This window comes from Heptranchias perlo, chromosome 2, assembly GCF_035084215.1.
Source record: "Heptranchias perlo isolate sHepPer1 chromosome 2, sHepPer1.hap1, whole genome shotgun sequence".
In the NCBI taxonomy this organism is placed as follows: Eukaryota; Metazoa; Chordata; class Chondrichthyes; order Hexanchiformes; family Hexanchidae; genus Heptranchias; species Heptranchias perlo.
In genome coordinates this window covers 104,507,949-104,524,646 of record NC_090326.1, presented here as the reverse complement: position 1 = coordinate 104,524,646, position 16,698 = coordinate 104,507,949, and the positions used below count along the sequence as shown (strand labels likewise).

General features: G+C 46.6%; 9 non-coding genes across 9 annotated transcripts; all 9 read left to right on the top strand.

Annotated features, from left to right (window-relative positions):
* The first annotated feature begins 409 nt into the window (after positions 1–409).
* trnam-cau (transfer RNA methionine (anticodon CAU)) lies at positions 410–481 on the top strand. The gene has a single exon. It is a non-coding gene; the product is annotated as a tRNA-Met (tRNA).
* Positions 482–4,777: 4,296 nt separating this feature from the next.
* trnam-cau (transfer RNA methionine (anticodon CAU)) lies at positions 4,778–4,849 on the top strand. Its single transcript has one exon. It is a non-coding gene; the product is annotated as a tRNA-Met (tRNA).
* Positions 4,850–5,446: 597 nt separating this feature from the next.
* On the top strand, positions 5,447–5,518 carry trnam-cau (transfer RNA methionine (anticodon CAU)). The gene has a single exon. It is a non-coding gene; the product is annotated as a tRNA-Met (tRNA).
* Positions 5,519–7,125: 1,607 nt separating this feature from the next.
* On the top strand, positions 7,126–7,197 carry trnam-cau (transfer RNA methionine (anticodon CAU)). The gene has a single exon. It is a non-coding gene; the product is annotated as a tRNA-Met (tRNA).
* A 1,607-nt stretch (positions 7,198–8,804) lies between these two features.
* trnam-cau (transfer RNA methionine (anticodon CAU)) lies at positions 8,805–8,876 on the top strand. Its single transcript has one exon. It is a non-coding gene; the product is annotated as a tRNA-Met (tRNA).
* A 1,607-nt stretch (positions 8,877–10,483) lies between these two features.
* Positions 10,484–10,555, top strand: trnam-cau (transfer RNA methionine (anticodon CAU)). Its single transcript has one exon. It is a non-coding gene; the product is annotated as a tRNA-Met (tRNA).
* Positions 10,556–12,162: 1,607 nt separating this feature from the next.
* trnam-cau (transfer RNA methionine (anticodon CAU)) lies at positions 12,163–12,234 on the top strand. The gene has a single exon. It is a non-coding gene; the product is annotated as a tRNA-Met (tRNA).
* Positions 12,235–13,841: 1,607 nt separating this feature from the next.
* trnam-cau (transfer RNA methionine (anticodon CAU)) lies at positions 13,842–13,913 on the top strand. Its single transcript has one exon. It is a non-coding gene; the product is annotated as a tRNA-Met (tRNA).
* Positions 13,914–15,520: 1,607 nt separating this feature from the next.
* Positions 15,521–15,592, top strand: trnam-cau (transfer RNA methionine (anticodon CAU)). The gene has a single exon. It is a non-coding gene; the product is annotated as a tRNA-Met (tRNA).
* The last annotated feature ends 1,106 nt before the right edge of the window (positions 15,593–16,698 follow it).

Below are 16,698 nucleotides of genomic sequence, written 5' to 3'. Positions count from 1 at the left end.
TGTTCAAAGTCATGCAGGGTTTTGTTAGAGTAAATAAGGAGAAACTGCTTCCAGTGGCAGAAGGGTCGATAACCAGAGGACACAGATTTCAGGGAATTGAGGCGACATGAGGTAAACAATTTTACGCAGCGAGTTGTTATGATCGGGAATGCACTGCCTGAAATGCTGGTGGAAGCAGATTCAAGAGTAACTTTCAAAAGGGAATTGGATAAATACTTGAAGTGGAAGAATTTGCAGGGCTATGGGGAAAGAGCAGGGGAGTGACACTAATTGGATAGCTCTTTCAAAGAGCCGGTACGAAGGGCTGGATTGTGATTCGATGATTCTATGAAAGCTCTGAAAAGCAAGCTGGCAACAGAGGACGGTTTAAAAACCAGGCACACCGTGGAGTATAGTTTTGCCAGATCGGAGCAGAGTGGCGCAGTGGCAGCGTGCTGGGCCCATAACCCAGAGGTCAATGGATCGAAACCATTCTCTGCTAGCAGTGTGATTAACTTTTTCACCGCACTTTCATTTGATGTCCACAATCAACGTTGCGAGGCTGCAAGACACTTCGCAAAGGGTGAAGTCATGGCAACTGGTCGTGTGGGTACTTCCTGCAGTCCACTTGCAAAGTCAAGACAGTCGGATGTGAAGGCTCAGAAGAGAAAGCTGGCCAAGTGTGTGGTTTGACAGCTAGGGGGCAGTGTTGGCACTCAAGTTCGATTGCTCACAAGCTCAGTATCACTGTGTTTCTAACAGTTTTTGCCGGTATATTTGCAGTTACCTGACAACCACGAAAAGAGGAGGGCGGAAATGGACTTGTGGCACGATAATATGATGACAACTGGTAGTATGTGGACTGCCTGCATCAATTTACAAAGTAAAGATTACCTGATGGGAAGGCTACAAAGACAAAGGTGGAGGAGGGAGTCCTGGACAAAGCAGGTGGAGGGCTTCAACAAGACCATGCTGGCAAGCAGAGTGGTACAGCAGTAGTCACCCATAGCGCTGCAGTGATCAGATTGAAACTATTCTCTGCCCGTAGTCAGGTGAGCTTTTTCAAAGTGCTTGTTTGCGTAATTCTAAAAAGTGGTGTGAAAAGCAAAAGAAGTGATGTCCTTGCAAAGAGAAGAAATTTGTGTTAGCTTTGCAGGGCATTGTGAGGTTGAGAGTGAAACTGACTGGCAGAAAAGTTGATCAGGAGAACATGTGAAGCAAATATTAGCAGTATATTTGTAGGTGGGTGAGCAAATTGCTGTTGAGAATCAATGGAGGAAGGTTGGGTGAGATTTCTGGGAGGATGAAATGATGGCAGCTAGCCGTATGTGAATGGCTGCATCAATTTGCAAAGTTGCGATGATCTGAATGAACGAGAAAGGTGGCAATAGAGGGTGGTTTGCAAGCCAGACCCAGCGAAATAGTGCACTCTTATGTCTGAGCAGAGTGGCGCAGCGGAAGCGTGCTGGGCCCATAACCCAGAGGTCAATAGATCGAAACCATTCTCTGCTAGCATCAAGATCAACTTTTTCACAACTCATTCGATTTCTGTCCACAATCAAAGCAGCGAGGCTGAGAGGCATTGAGCAAAGGGTCAAGTGATGGCAACGAGTGGTGTGGGGAATTGCTGCAATCCATTTGGAAAGTGAAGATCGTCTTATGTGTGGAGCAGAGAAGGTTAAGGGGAGATTTGATCGAGGTGTTCAAAGTCATGCAGGGTTTTGTTAGAGTAAATAAGGAGAAACTGCTTCCAGTGGCAGAAGGGTCGATAACCAGAGGACACAGATTTCAGGGAATTGAGGCGACATGAGGTAAACAATTTTACGCAGCGAGTTGTTATGATCGGGAATGCACTGCCTGAAATGCTGGTGGAAGCAGATTCAAGAGTAACTTTCAAAAGGGAATTGGATAAATACTTGAAGTGGAAGAATTTGCAGGGCTATGGGGAGAGAGCAGGGGAGTGACACTAATTGGATAGCTCTTTCAAAGAGCCGGTACGAAGGGCTGGATTGTGATTCGATGATTCTATGAAAGCTCTGAAAAGCAAGCTGGCAACAGAGGACGGTTTAAAAACCAGGCACACCGTGGAGTATAATTTTGCCAGATCGGAGCAGAGTGGCGCAGCAGCAGCGTGCTGGGCCCATAACCCAGAGGTCAATGGATCGAAACCATTCTCTGCTAGCAGTGTGATTAACTTTTTCACCGCACTTTCATTTGATGTCCACAATCAACGTTGCGAGGCTGCAAGACACTTCGCAAAGGGTGAAGTCATGGCAACTGGTCGTGTGGGGACTTCCTGCAGTCCACTTGCAAAGTCAAGACAGTCGGATGTGAAGGCTCAGAAGAGAAAGCTGGCCAAGTGTGTGGTTTGACAGCTAGGGGGCAGTGTTGGCACTCAAGTTCGATTGCTCACAAGCTCAGTATCACTGTGTTTCTAACAGTTTTTGCCGGTATATTTGCAGTTACCTGACAACCACGAAAAGAGGAGGGCGGAAATGGACTTGTGGCACGATAATATGATGACAACTGGTAGTATGTGGACTGCCTGCATCAATTTACAAAGTAAAGATTACCTGATGGGAAGGCTACAAAGACAAAGGTGGAGGAGGGAGTCCTGGACAAAGCAGGTGGAGGGCTTCAACAAGACCATGCTGGCAAGCAGAGTGGTACAGCAGTAGTCACCCATAGCGCTGCAGTGATCAGATTGAAACTATTCTCTGCCCGTAGTCAGGTGAGCTTTTTCAAAGTGCTTGTTTGCGTAATTCTAAAAAGTGGTGTGAAAAGCAAAAGAAGTGATGTCCTTGCAAAGAGAAGAAATTTGTGTTAGCTTTGCAGGGCATTGTGAGGTTGAGAGTGAAACTGACTGGCAGAAAAGTTGATCAGGAGAACATGTGAAGCAAATATTAGCAGTATATTTGTAGGTGGGTGAGCAAATTGCTGTTGAGAATCAATGGAGGAAGGTTGGGTGAGATTTCTGGGAGGATGAAATGATGGCAGCTAGCCGTATGTGAATGGCTGCATCAATTTGCAAAGTTGCGATGATCTGAATGAACGAGAAAGGTGGCAATAGAGGGTGGTTTGCAAGCCAGACCCAGCGAAATAGTGCACTCTTATGTCTGAGCAGAGTGGCGCAGCGGAAGCGTGCTGGGCCCATAACCCAGAGGTCAATGGATGGAAACCATTCTCTGCTAGCATCAAGATCAACTTTTTCACAACTCATTCGATTTCTGTCCACAATCAAAGCAGCGAGGCTGAGAGGCATTGAGCAAAGGGTCAAGTGATGGCAACGAGTGGTGTGGGGAATTGCTGCAATCCATTTGCAAAGTGAAGATCGTCTTATGTGCGGAGCAGAGAAGGTTAAGGGGAGATTTGATCGAGGTGTTCAAAGTCATGCAGGGTTTTGTTAGAGTAAATAAGGAGAAACTGCTTCCAGTGGCAGAAGGGTCGATAACCAGAGGACACAGATTTCAGGGAATTGAGGCGACATGAGGTAAACAATTTTACGCAGCGAGTTGTTATGATCGGGAATGCACTGCCTGAAATGCTGGTGGAAGCAGATTCAAGAGTAACTTTCAAAAGGGAATTGGATAAATACTTGAAGTGGAAGAATTTGCAGGGCTATGGGGAAAGAGCAGGGGAGTGACACTAATTGGATAGCTCTTTCAAAGAGCCGGTACGAAGGGCTGGATTGTGATTCGATGATTCTATGAAAGCTCTGAAAAGCAAGCTGGCAACAGAGGACGGTTTAAAAACCAGGCACACCGTGGAGTATAGTTTTGCCAGATCGGAGCAGAGTGGCGCAGCGGCAGCGTGCTGGGCCCATAACCCAGAGGTCAATGGATTGAAACCATTCTCTGCTAGCAGTGTGATTAACTTTTTCACCGCACTTTCATTTGATGTCCACAATCAACGTTGCGAGGCTGCAAGACACTTCGCAAAGGGTGAAGTCATGGCAACTGGTCGTGTGGGTACTTCCTGCAGTCCACTTGCAAAGTCAAGACAGTCGGATGTGAAGGCTCAGAAGAGAAAGCTGGCCAAGTGTGTGGTTTGACAGCTAGGGGGCAGTGTTGGCACTCAAGTTCGATTGCTCACAAGCTCAGTATCACTGTGTTTCTAACAGTTTTTGCCGGTATATTTGCAGTTACCTGACAACCACGAAAAGAGGAGGGCGGAAATGGACTTGTGGCACGATAATATGATGACAACTGGTAGTATGTGGACTGCCTGCATCAATTTACAAAGTAAAGATTACCTGATGGGAAGGCTACAAAGACAAAGGTGGAGGAGGGAGTCCTGGACAAAGCAGGTGGAGGGCTTCAACAAGACCATGCTGGCAAGCAGAGTGGTACAGCAGTAGTCACCCATAGCGCTGCAGTGATCAGATTGAAACTATTCTCTGCCCGTAGTCAGGTGAGCTTTTTCAAAGTGCTTGTTTGCGTAATTCTAAAAAGTGGTGTGAAAAGCAAAAGAAGTGATGTCCTTGCAAAGAGAAGAAATTTGTGTTAGCTTTGCAGGGCATTGTGAGGTTGAGAGTGAAACTGACTGGCAGAAAAGTTGATCAGGAGAACATGTGAAGCAAATATTAGCAGTATATTTGTAGGTGGGTGAGCAAATTGCTGTTGAGAATCAATGGAGGAAGGTTGGGTGAGATTTCTGGGAGGATGAAATGATGGCAGCTAGCCGTATGTGAATGGCTGCATCAATTTGCAAAGTTGCGATGATCTGAATGAACGAGAAAGGTGGCAATAGAGGGTGGTTTGCAAGCCAGACCCAGCGAAATAGTGCACTCTTACGTCTGAGCAGAGTGGCGCAGCGGAAGCGTGCTGGGCCCATAACCCAGAGGTCAATGGATCGAAACCATTCTCTGCTAGCATCAAGGTCAATTTTTTCACAACTCATTCGATTTCTGTCCACAATCAAAGCAGCGAGGCTGAGAGGCATTGAGCAAAGGGTCAAGTGATGGCAACGAGTGGTGTGGGGAATTGCTGCAATCCATTTGCAAAGTGAAGATCGTCTTCTGTTTGGAGCAGAGAAGGTTAAGGGGAGATTTGATCGAGGTGTTCAAAGTCATGCAGGGTTTTGTTAGAGTAAATAAGGAGAAACTGCTTGCAGTGGCAGAAGGGTCGATAACCAGAGGACACAGATTTCAGGGAATTGAGGCGACATGAGGTAAACAATTTTACGCAGCGAGTTGTTATGATCGGGAATGCACTGCCTGAAATGCTGGTGGAAGCAGATTCAAGAGTAACTTTCAAAAGGGAATTGGATAAATACTTGAAGTGGAAGAATTTGCAGGGCTATGGGGAAGGAGCAGGGGAGTGACACTAATTGGATAGCTCTTTCAAAGAGCCGGTACGAAGGGCTGGATTGTGATTCGATGATTCTATGAAAGCTCTGAAAAGCAAGCTGGCAACAGAGGACGGTTTAAAAACCAGGCACACCGTGGAGTATAGTTTTGTCAGATCGGAGCAGAGTGGCGCAGCGGCAGCGTGCTGGGCCCATAACCCAGAGGTCAATGGATCGAAACCATTCTCTGCTAGCAGTGTGATTAACTTTTTCACCGCACTTTCATTTGATGTCCACAATCAACGTTGCGAGGCTGCAAGACACTTCGCAAAGGGTGAAGTCATGGCAACTGGTCGTGTGGGGACTTCCTGCAGTCCACTTGCAAAGTCAAGACAGTCGGATGTGAAGGCTCAGAAGAGAAAGCTGGCCAAGTGTGTGGTTTGACAGCTAGGGGGCAGTGTTGGCACTCAAGTTCGATTGCTCACAAGCTCAGTATCACTGTGTTTCTAACAGTTTTTGCCGGTATATTTGCAGTTACCTGACAACCACGAAAAGAGGAGGGCGGAAATGGACTTGTGGCACGATAATATGATGACAACTGGTAGTATGTGGACTGCCTGCATCAATTTACAAAGTAAAGATTACCTGATGGGAAGGCTACAAAGACAAAGGTGGAGGAGGGAGTCCTGGACAAAGCAGGTGGAGGGCTTCAACAAGACCATGCTGGCAAGCAGAGTGGTACAGCAGTAGTCACCCATAGCGCTGCAGTGATCAGATTGAAACTATTCTCTGCCCGTAGTCAGGTGAGCTTTTTCAAAGTGCTTGTTTGCGTAATTCTAAAAAGTGGTGTGAAAAGCAAAAGAAGTGATGTCCTTGCAAAGAGAAGAAATTTGTGTTAGCTTTGCAGGGCATTGTGAGGTTGAGAGTGAAACTGACTGGCAGAAAAGTTGATCAGGAGAACATGTGAAGCAAATATTAGCAGTATATTTGTAGGTGGGTGAGCAAATTGCTGTTGAGAATCAATGGAGGAAGGTTGGGTGAGATTTCTGGGAGGATGAAATGTTGGCAGCTAGCCGTATGTGAATGGCTGCATCAATTTGCAAAGTTGCGATGATCTGAATGAACGAGAAAGGTGGCAATAGAGGGTGGTTTGCAAGCCAGACCCAGCGAAATAGTGCACTCTTATTTCTGAGCAGAGTGGCGCAGCGGAAGCGTGCTGGGCCCATAACCCAGAGGTCAATGGGTCGAAACCATTCTCTGCTAGCATCAAGATCAATTTTTTCACAACTCATTCGATTTCTGTCCACAATCAAAGCAGCGAGGCTGAGAGGCATTGAGCAAAGGGTCAAGTGATGGCAACGAGTGGTGTGGGGAATTGCTGCAATCCATTTGCAAAGTGAAGATCGTCTTATGTGTGGAGCAGAGAAGGTTAAGGGGAGATTTGATCGAGGTGTTCAAAGTCATGCAGGGTTTTGTTAGAGTAAATAAGGAGAAACTGCTTGCAGTGGCAGAAGGGTCGATAACCAGAGGACACAGATTTCAGGGAATTGAGGCGACATGAGGTAAACAATTTTACGCAGCGAGTTGTTATGATCGGGAATGCACTGCCTGAAATGCTGGTGGAAGCAGATTCAAGAGTAACTTTCAAAAGGGAATTGGATAAATACTTGAAGTGGAAGAATTTGCAGGGCTATGGGGAAAGAGCAGGGGAGTGACACTAATTGGATAGCTCTTTCAAAGAGCCGGTACGAAGGGCTGGATTGTGATTCAATGATTCTATGAAAGCTCTGAAAAGCAAGCTGGCAACAGAGGACGGTTTAAAAACCAGGCACACCGTGGAGTATAATTTTGCCAGATCGGAGCAGAGTGGCGCAGCGGCAGCGTGCTGGGCCCATAACCCAGAGGTCAATGGATCGAAACCATTCTCTGCTAGCAGTGTGATTAACTTTTTCACCGCACTTTCATTTGATGTCCACAATCAACGTTGCGAGGCTGCAAGACACTTCGCAAAGGGTGAAGTCATGGCAACTGGTCGTGTGGGGACTTCCTGCAGTCCACTTGCAAAGTCAAGACAGTCGGATGTGAAGGCTCAGAAGAGAAAGCTGGCCAAGTGTGTGGTTTGACAGCTAGGGGGCAGTGTTGGCACTCAAGTTCGATTGCTCACAAGCTCAGTATCACTGTGTTTCTAACAGTTTTTGCCGGTATATTTGCAGTTACCTGACAACCACGAAAAGAGGAGGGCGGAAATGGACTTGTGGCACGATAATATGATGACAACTGGTAGTATGTGGACTGCCTGCATCAATTTACAAAGTAAAGATTACCTGATGGGAAGGCTACAAAGACAAAGGTGGAGGAGGGAGTCCTGGACAAAGCAGGTGGAGGGCTTCAACAAGACCATGCTGGCAAGCAGAGTGGTACAGCAGTAGTCACCCATAGCGCTGCAGTGATCAGATTGAAACTATTCTCTGCCCGTAGTCAGGTGAGCTTTTTCAAAGTGCTTGTTTGCGTAATTCTAAAAAGTGGTGTGAAAAGCAAAAGAAGTGATGTCCTTGCAAAGAGAAGAAATTTGTGTTAGCTTTGCAGGGCATTGTGAGGTTGAGAGTGAAACTGACTGGCAGAAAAGTTGATCAGGAGAACATGTGAAGCAAATATTAGCAGTATATTTGTAGGTGGGTGAGCAAATTGCTGTTGAGAATCAATGGAGGAAGGTTGGGTGAGATTTCTGGGAGGATGAAATGATGGCAGCTAGCCGTATGTGAATGGCTGCATCAATTTGCAAAGTTGCGATGATCTGAATGAACGAGAAAGGTGGCAATAGAGGGTGGTTTGCAAGCCAGACCCAGCGAAATATTGCACTCTTATGTCTGAGCAGAGTGGCGCAGCGGAAGCGTGCTGGGCCCATAACCCAGAGGTCAATGGATGGAAACCATTCTCTGCTAGCATCAAGATCAACTTTTTCACAACTCATTCGATTTCTGTCCACAATCAAAGCAGCGAGGCTGAGAGGCATTGAGCAAAGGGTCAAGTGATGGCAACGAGTGGTGTGGGGAATTGCTGCAATCCATTTGCAAAGTGAAGATCGTCTTATGTGTGGAGCAGAGAAGGTTAAGGGGAGATTTGATCGAGGTGTTCAAAGTCATGCAGGGTTTTGTTAGAGTAAATAAGGAGAAACTGCTTCCAGTGGCAGAAGGGTCGATAACCAGAGGACACAGATTTCAGGGAATTGAGGCGACATGAGGTAAACAATTTTACGCAGCGAGTTGTTATGATCGGGAATGCACTGCCTGAAATGCTGGTGGAAGCAGATTCAAGAGTAACTTTCAAAAGGGAATTGGATAAATACTTGAAGTGGAAGAATTTGCAGGGCTATGGGGAAAGAGCAGGGGAGTGACACTAATTGGATAGCTCTTTCAAAGAGCCGGTACGAAGGGCTGGATTGTGATTCGATGATTCTATGAAAGCTCTGAAAAGCAAGCTGGCAACAGAGGACGGTTTAAAAACCAGGCACACCGTGGAGTATAATTTTGCCAGATCGGAGCAGAGTGGCGCAGCGGCAGCGTGCTGGGCCCATAACCCAGAGGTCAATGGATCGAAACCATTCTCTGCTAGCAGTGTGATTAACTTTTTCACCGCACTTTCATTTGATGTCCACAATCAACGTTGCGAGGCTGCAAGACACTTCGCAAAGGGTGAAGTCATGGCAACTGGTCGTGTGGGGACTTCCTGCAGTCCACTTGCAAAGTCAAGACAGTCGGATGTGAAGGCTCAGAAGAGAAAGCTGGCCAAGTGTGTGGTTTGACAGCTAGGGGGCAGTGTTGGCACTCAAGTTCGATTGCTCACAAGCTCAGTATCACTGTGTTTCTAACAGTTTTTGCCGGTATATTTGCAGTTACCTGACAACCACGAAAAGAGGAGGGCGGAAATGGACTTGTGGCACGATAATATGATGACAACTGGTAGTATGTGGACTGCCTGCATCAATTTACAAAGTAAAGATTACCTGATGGGAAGGCTACAAAGACAAAGGTGGAGGAGGGAGTCCTGGACAAAGCAGGTGGAGGGCTTCAACAAGACCATGCTGGCAAGCAGAGTGGTACAGCAGTAGTCACCCATAGCGCTGCAGTGATCAGATTGAAACTATTCTCTGCCCGTAGTCAGGTGAGCTTTTTCAAAGTGCTTGTTTGCGTAATTCTAAAAAGTGGTGTGAAAAGCAAAAGAAGTGATGTCCTTGCAAAGAGAAGAAATTTGTGTTAGCTTTGCAGGGCATTGTGAGGTTGAGAGTGAAACTGACTGGCAGAAAAGTTGATCAGGAGAACATGTGAAGCAAATATTAGCAGTATATTTGTAGGTGGGTGAGCAAATTGCTGTTGAGAATCAATGGAGGAAGGTTGGGTGAGATTTCTGGGAGGATGAAATGATGGCAGCGAGCCGTATGTGAATGGCTGCATCAATTTGCAAAGTTGCGATGATCTGAATGAACGAGAAAGGTGGCAATAGAGGGTGGTTTGCAAGCCAGACCCAGCGAAATAGTGCACTCTTATGTCTGAGCAGAGTGGCGCAGCGGAAGCGTGCTGGGCCCATAACCCAGAGGTCAATGGATTGAAACCATTCTCTGCTAGCATCAAGATCAATTTTTTCACAACTCATTCGATTTCTGTCCACAATCAAAGCAGCGAGGCTGAGAGGCATTGAGCAAAGGGTCAAGTGATGGCAACGAGTGGTGTGGGGAATTGCTGCAATCCATTTGCAAAGTGAAGATCGTCTTATGTGTGGAGCAGAGAAGGTTAAGGGGAGATTTGATCGAGGTGTTCAAAGTCATGCAGGGTTTTGTTAGAGTAAATAAGGAGAAACTGCTTGCAGTGGCAGAAGGGTCGATAACCAGAGGACACAGATTTCAGGGAATTGAGGCGACATGAGGTAAACAATTTTACGCAGCGAGTTGTTATGATCGGGAATGCACTGCCTGAAATGCTGGTGGAAGCAGATTCAAGAGTAACTTTCAAAAGGGAATTGGATAAATACTTGAAGTGGAAGAATTTGCAGGGCTATGGGGAAAGAGCAGGGGAATGACACTAATTGGATAGCTCTTTCAAAGAGCCGGTACGAAGGGCTGGATTGTGATTCGATGATTCCATGAAAGCTCTGAAAAGCAAGCTGGCAACAGAGGACGGTTTAAAAACCAGGCACACCGTGGAGTATAGTTTTGCCAGATCGGAGCAGAGTGGCGCAGCGGCAGCGTGCTGGGCCCATAACCCAGAGGTCAATGGATCGAAACCATTCTCTGCTAGCAGTGTGATTAACTTTTTCACCGCACTTTCATTTGATGTCCACAATCAACGTTGCGAGGCTGCAAGACACTTCGCAAAGGGTGAAGTCATGGCAACTGGTCGTGTGGGGACTTCCTGCAGTCCACTTGCAAAGTCAAGACAGTCGGATGTGAAGGCTCAGAAGAGAAAGCTGGCCAAGTGTGTGGTTTGACAGCTAGGGGGCAGTGTTGGCACTCAAGTTCGATTGCTCACAAGCTCAGTATCACTGTGTTTCTAACAGTTTTTGCCGGTATATTTGCAGTTACCTGACAACCACGAAAAGAGGAGGGCGGAAATGGACTTGTGGCACGATAATATGATGACAACTGGTAGTATGTGGACTGCCTGCATCAATTTACAAAGTAAAGATTACCTGATGGGAAGGCTACAAAGACAAAGGTGGAGGAGGGAGTCCTGGACAAAGCAGGTGGAGGGCTTCAACAAGACCATGCTGGCAAGCAGAGTGGTACAGCAGTAGTCACCCATAGCGCTGCAGTGATCAGATTGAAACTATTCTCTGCCCGTAGTCAGGTGAGCTTTTTCAAAGTGCTTGTTTGCGTAATTCTAAAAAGTGGTGTGAAAAGCAAAAGAAGTGATGTCCTTGCAAAGAGAAGAAATTTGTGTTAGCTTTGCAGGGCATTGTGAGGTTGAGAGTGAAACTGACTGGCAGAAAAGTTGATCAGGAGAACATGTGAAGCAAATATTAGCAGTATATTTGTAGGTGGGTGAGCAAATTGCTGTTGAGAATCAATGGAGGAAGGTTGGGTGAGATTTCTGGGAGGATGAAATGATGGCAGCGAGCCGTATGTGAATGGCTGCATCAATTTGCAAAGTTGCGATGATCTGAATGAACGAGAAAGGTGGCAATAGAGGGTGGTTTGCAAGCCAGACCCAGCGAAACAGTGCACTCTTATGTGTGAGCAGAGTGGCGCAGCGGAAGCGTGCTGGCCCCATAACCCAGAGGTCAATGGATCGAAACCATTCTCTGCTAGCATCAAGATCAACTTTTTCACAACTCATTCGATTTCTGTCCACAATCAAAGCAGCGAGGCTGAGAGGCATTGAGCAAAGGGTCAAGTGATGGCAACGAGTGGTGTGGGGAATTGCTGCAATCCATTTGCAAAGTGAAGATCGTCTTATGTGTGGAGCAGAGAAGGTTCAGGGGAGATTTGATCGAGGTGTTCAAAGTCATGCAGGGTTTTGTTAGAGTAAATAAGGAGAAACTGCTTCCAGTGGCAGAAGGGTCGATAACCAGAGGACACAGATTTCAGGGAATTGAGGCGACATGAGGTAAACAATTTTACGCAGCGAGTTGTTATGATCGGGAATGCACTGCCTGAAATGCTGGTGGAAGCAGATTCAAGAGTAACTTTCAAAAGGGAATTGGATAAATACTTGAAGTGGAAGAATTTGCAGGGCTATGGGGAAAGAGCAGGGGAGTGACACTAATTGGATAGCTCTTTCAAAGAGCCGGTACGAAGGGCTGGATTGTGATTCGATGATTCTATGAAAGCTCTGAAAAGCAAGCTGGCAACAGAGGACGGTTTAAAAACCAGGCACACCGTGGAGTATAGTTTTGCCAGATCGGAGCAGAGTGGCGCAGCGGCAGCGTGCTGGGCCCATAACCCAGAGGTCAATGGATCGAAACCATTCTCTGCTAGCAGTGTGATTAACTTTTTCACCGCACTTTCATTTGATGTCCACAATCAACGTTGCGAGGCTGCAAGACACTTCGCAAAGGGTGAAGTCATGGCAACTGGTCGTGTGGGGACTTCCTGCAGTCCACTTGCAAAGTCAAGACAGTCGGATGTGAAGGCTCAGAAGAGAAAGCTGGCCAAGTGTGTGGTTTGACAGCTAGGGGGCAGTGTTGGCACTCAAGTTCGATTGCTCACAAGCTCAGTATCACTGTGTTTCTAACAGTTTTTGCCGGTATATTTGCAGTTACCTGACAACCACGAAAAGAGGAGGGTGGAAATGGACTTGTGGCACGATAATATGATGACAACTGGTAGTATGTGGACTGCCTGCATCAATTTACAAAGTAAAGATTACCTGATGGGAAGGCTACAAAGACAAAGGTGGAGGAGGGAGTCCTGGACAAAGCAGGTGGAGGGCTTCAACAAGACCATGCTGGCAAGCAGAGTGGTACAGCAGTAGTCACCCATAGCGCTGCAGTGATCAGATTGAAACTATTCTCTGCCCGTAGTCAGGTGAGCTTTTTCAAAGTGCTTGTTTGCGTAATTCTAAAAAGTGGTGTGAAAAGCAAAAGAAGTGATGTCCTTGCAAAGAGAAGAAATTTGTGTTAGCTTTGCAGGGCATTGTGAGGTTGAGAGTGAAACTGACTGGCAGAAAAGTTGATCAGGAGAACATGTGAAGCAAATATTAGCAGTATATTTGTAGGTGGGTGAGCAAATTGCTGTTGAGAATCAATGGAGGAAGGTTGGGTGAGATTTCTGGGAGGATGAAATGATGGCAGCGAGCCGTATGTGAATGGCTGCATCAATTTGCAAAGTTGCGATGATCTGAATGAACGAGAAAGGTGGCAATAGAGGGTGGTTTGCAAGCCAGACCCAGCGAAATAGTGCACTCTTATGTCTGAGCAGAGTGGCGCAGCGGAAGCGTGCTGGGCCCATAACCCAGAGGTCAATGGATCAAAACCATTCTCTGCTAGCATCAAGATCAACTTTTTCACAACTCATTCGATTTCTGTCCACAATCAAAGCAGCGAGGCTGAGAGGCATTGAGCAAAGGGTCAAGTGATGGCAACGAGTGGTGTGGGGAATTGCTGCAATCCATTTGCAAAGTGAAGATCGTCTTATGTGTGGAGCAGAGAAGGTTAAGGGGAGATTTGATCGAGGTGTTCAAAGTCATGCAGGGTTTTGTTAGAGTAAATAAGGAGAAACTGCTTCCAGTGGCAGAAGGGTCGATAACCAGAGGACACAGATTTCAGGGAATTGAGGCGACATGAGGTAAACAATTTTACGCAGCGAGTTGTTATGATCGGGAATGCACTGCCTGAAATGCTGGTGGAAGCAGATTCAAGAGTAACTTTCAAAAGGGAATTGGATAAATACTTGAAGTGGAAGAATTTGCAGGGCTATGGGGAAAGAGCAGGGGAGTGACACTAATTGGATAGCTCTTTCAAAGAGCCGGTACGAAGGGCTGGATTGTGATTCGATGATTCAATGAAAGCTCTGAAAAGCAAGCTGGCAACAGAGGACGGTTTAAAAACCAGGCACACCGTGGAGTATAGTTTTGCCAGATCGGAGCAGAGTGGCGCAGCGGCAGCGTGCTGGGCCCATAACCCAGAGGTCAATGGATCGAAACCATTCTCTGCTAGCAGTGTGATTAACTTTTTCACCGCACTTTCATTTGATGTCCACAATCAACGTTGCGAGGCTGCAAGACACTTCGCAAAGGGTGAAGTCATGGCAACTGGTCGTGTGGGGACTTCCTGCAGTCCACTTGCAAAGTCAAGACAGTCGGATGTGAAGGCTCAGAAGAGAAAGCTGGCCAAGTGTGTGGTTTGACAGCTAGGGGGCAGTGTTGGCACTCAAGTTCGATTGCTCACAAGCTCAGTATCACTGTGTTTCTAACAGTTTTTGCCGGTATATTTGCAGTTACCTGACAACCACGAAAAGAGGAGGGCGGAAATGGACTTGTGGCACGATAATATGATGACAACTGGTAGTATGTGGACTGCCTGCATCAATTTACAAAGTAAAGATTACCTGATGGGAAGGCTACAAAGACAAAGGTGGAGGAGGGAGTCCTGGACAAAGCAGGTGGAGGGCTTCAACAAGACCATGCTGGCAAGCAGAGTGGTACAGCAGTAGTCACCCATAGCGCTGCAGTGATCAGATTGAAACTATTCTCTGCCCGTAGTCAGGTGAGCTTTTTCAAAGTGCTTGTTTGCGTAATTCTAAAAAGTGGTGTGAAAAGCAAAAGAAGTGATGTCCTTGCAAAGAGAAGAAATTTGTGTTAGCTTTGCAGGGCATTGTGAGGTTGAGAGTGAAACTGACTGGCAGAAAAGTTGATCAGGAGAACATGTGAAGCAAATATTAGCAGTATATTTGTAGGTGGGTGAGCAAATTGCTGTTGAGAATCAATGGAGGAAGGTTGGGTGAGATTTCTGGGAGGATGAAATGATGGCAGCGAGCCGTATGTGAATGGCTGCATCAATTTGCAAAGTTGCGATGATCTGAATGAACGAGAAAGGTGGCAATAGAGGGTGGTTTGCAAGCCAGACCCAGCGAAATAGTGCACTCTTATGTCTGAGCAGAGTGGCGCAGCGGAAGCGTGCTGGGCCCATAACCCAGAGGTCAATGGGTCGAAACCATTCTCTGCTAGCATCAAGATCAATTTTTTCACAACTCATTCGATTTCTGTCCACAATCAAAGCAGCGAGGCTGAGAGGCATTGAGCAAAGGGTCAAGTGATGGCAACGAGTGGTGTGGGGAATTGCTGCAATCCATTTGCAAAGTGAAGATCGTCTTATGTGTGGAGCAGAGAAGGTTAAGGGGAGATTTGATCGAGGTGTTCAAAGTCATGCAGGGTTTTGTTAGAGTAAATAAGGAGAAACTGCTTCCAGTGGCAGAAGGGTCGATAACCAGAGGACACAGATTTCAGGGAATTGAGGCGACATGAGGTAAACAATTTTACGCAGCGAGTTGTTATGATCGGGAATGCACTGCCTGAAATGCTGGTGGAAGCAGATTCAAGAGTAACTTTCAAAAGGGAATTGGATAAATACTTGAAGTGGAAGAATTTGCAGGGCTATGGGGAAAGAGCAGGGGAGTGACACTAATTGGATAGCTCTTTCAAAGAGCCGGTACGAAGGGCTGGATTGTGATTCGATGATTCTATGAAAGCTCTGAAAAGCAAGCTGGCAACAGAGGACGGTTTAAAAACCAGGCACACCGTGGAGTATAGTTTTGCCAGATCGGAGCAGAGTGGCGCAGCGGCAGCGTGCTGGGCCCATAACCCAGAGGTCAATGGATCGAAACCATTCTCTGCTAGCAGTGTGATTAACTTTTTCACCGCACTTTCATTTGATGTCCACAATCAACGTTGCGAGGCTGCAAGACACTTCGCAAAGGGTGAAGTCATGGCAACTGGTCGTGTGGGGACTTCCTGCAGTCCACTTGCAAAGTCAAGACAGTCGGATGTGAAGGCTCAGAAGAGAAAGCTGGCCAAGTGTGTGGTTTGACAGCTAGGGGGCAGTGTTGGCACTCAAGTTCGATTGCTCACAAGCTCAGTATCACTGTGTTTCTAACAGTTTTTGCCGGTATATTTGCAGTTACCTGACAACCACGAAAAGAGGAGGGTGGAAATGGACTTGTGGCACGATAATATGATGACAACTGGTAGTATGTGGACTGCCTGCATCAATTTACAAAGTAAAGATTACCTGATGGGAAGGCTACAAAGACAAAGGTGGAGGAGGGAGTCCTGGACAAAGCAGGTGGAGGGCTTCAACAAGACCATGCTGGCAAGCAGAGTGGTACAGCAGTAGTCACCCATAGCGCTGCAGTGATCAGATTGAAACTATTCTCTGCCCGTAGTCAGGTGAGCTTTTTCAAAGTGCTTGTTTGCGTAATTCTAAAAAGTGGTGTGAAAAGCAAAAGAAGTGATGTCCTTGCAAAGAGAAGAAATTTGTGTTAGCTTTGCAGGGCATTGTGAGGTTGAGAGTGAAACTGACTGGCAGAAAAGTTGATCAGGAGAACATGTGAAGCAAATATTAGCAGTATATTTGTAGGTGGGTGAGCAAATTGCTGTTGAGAATCAATGGAGGAAGGTTGGGTGAGATTTCTGGGAGGATGAAATGATGGCAGCGAGCCGTATGTGAATGGCTGCATCAATTTGCAAAGTTGCGATGATCTGAATGAACGAGAAAGGTGGCAATAGAGGGTGGTTTGCAAGCCAGACCCAGCGAAATAGTGCACTCTTATGTCTGAGCAGAGTGGCGCAGCGGAAGCGTGCTGGGCCCATAACCCAGAGGTCAATGGATCAAAACCATTCTCTGCTAGCATCAAGATCAACTTTTTCACAACTCATTCGATTTCTGTCCACAATCAAAGCAGCGAGGCTGAGAGGCATTGAGCAAAGGGTCAAGTGATGGCAA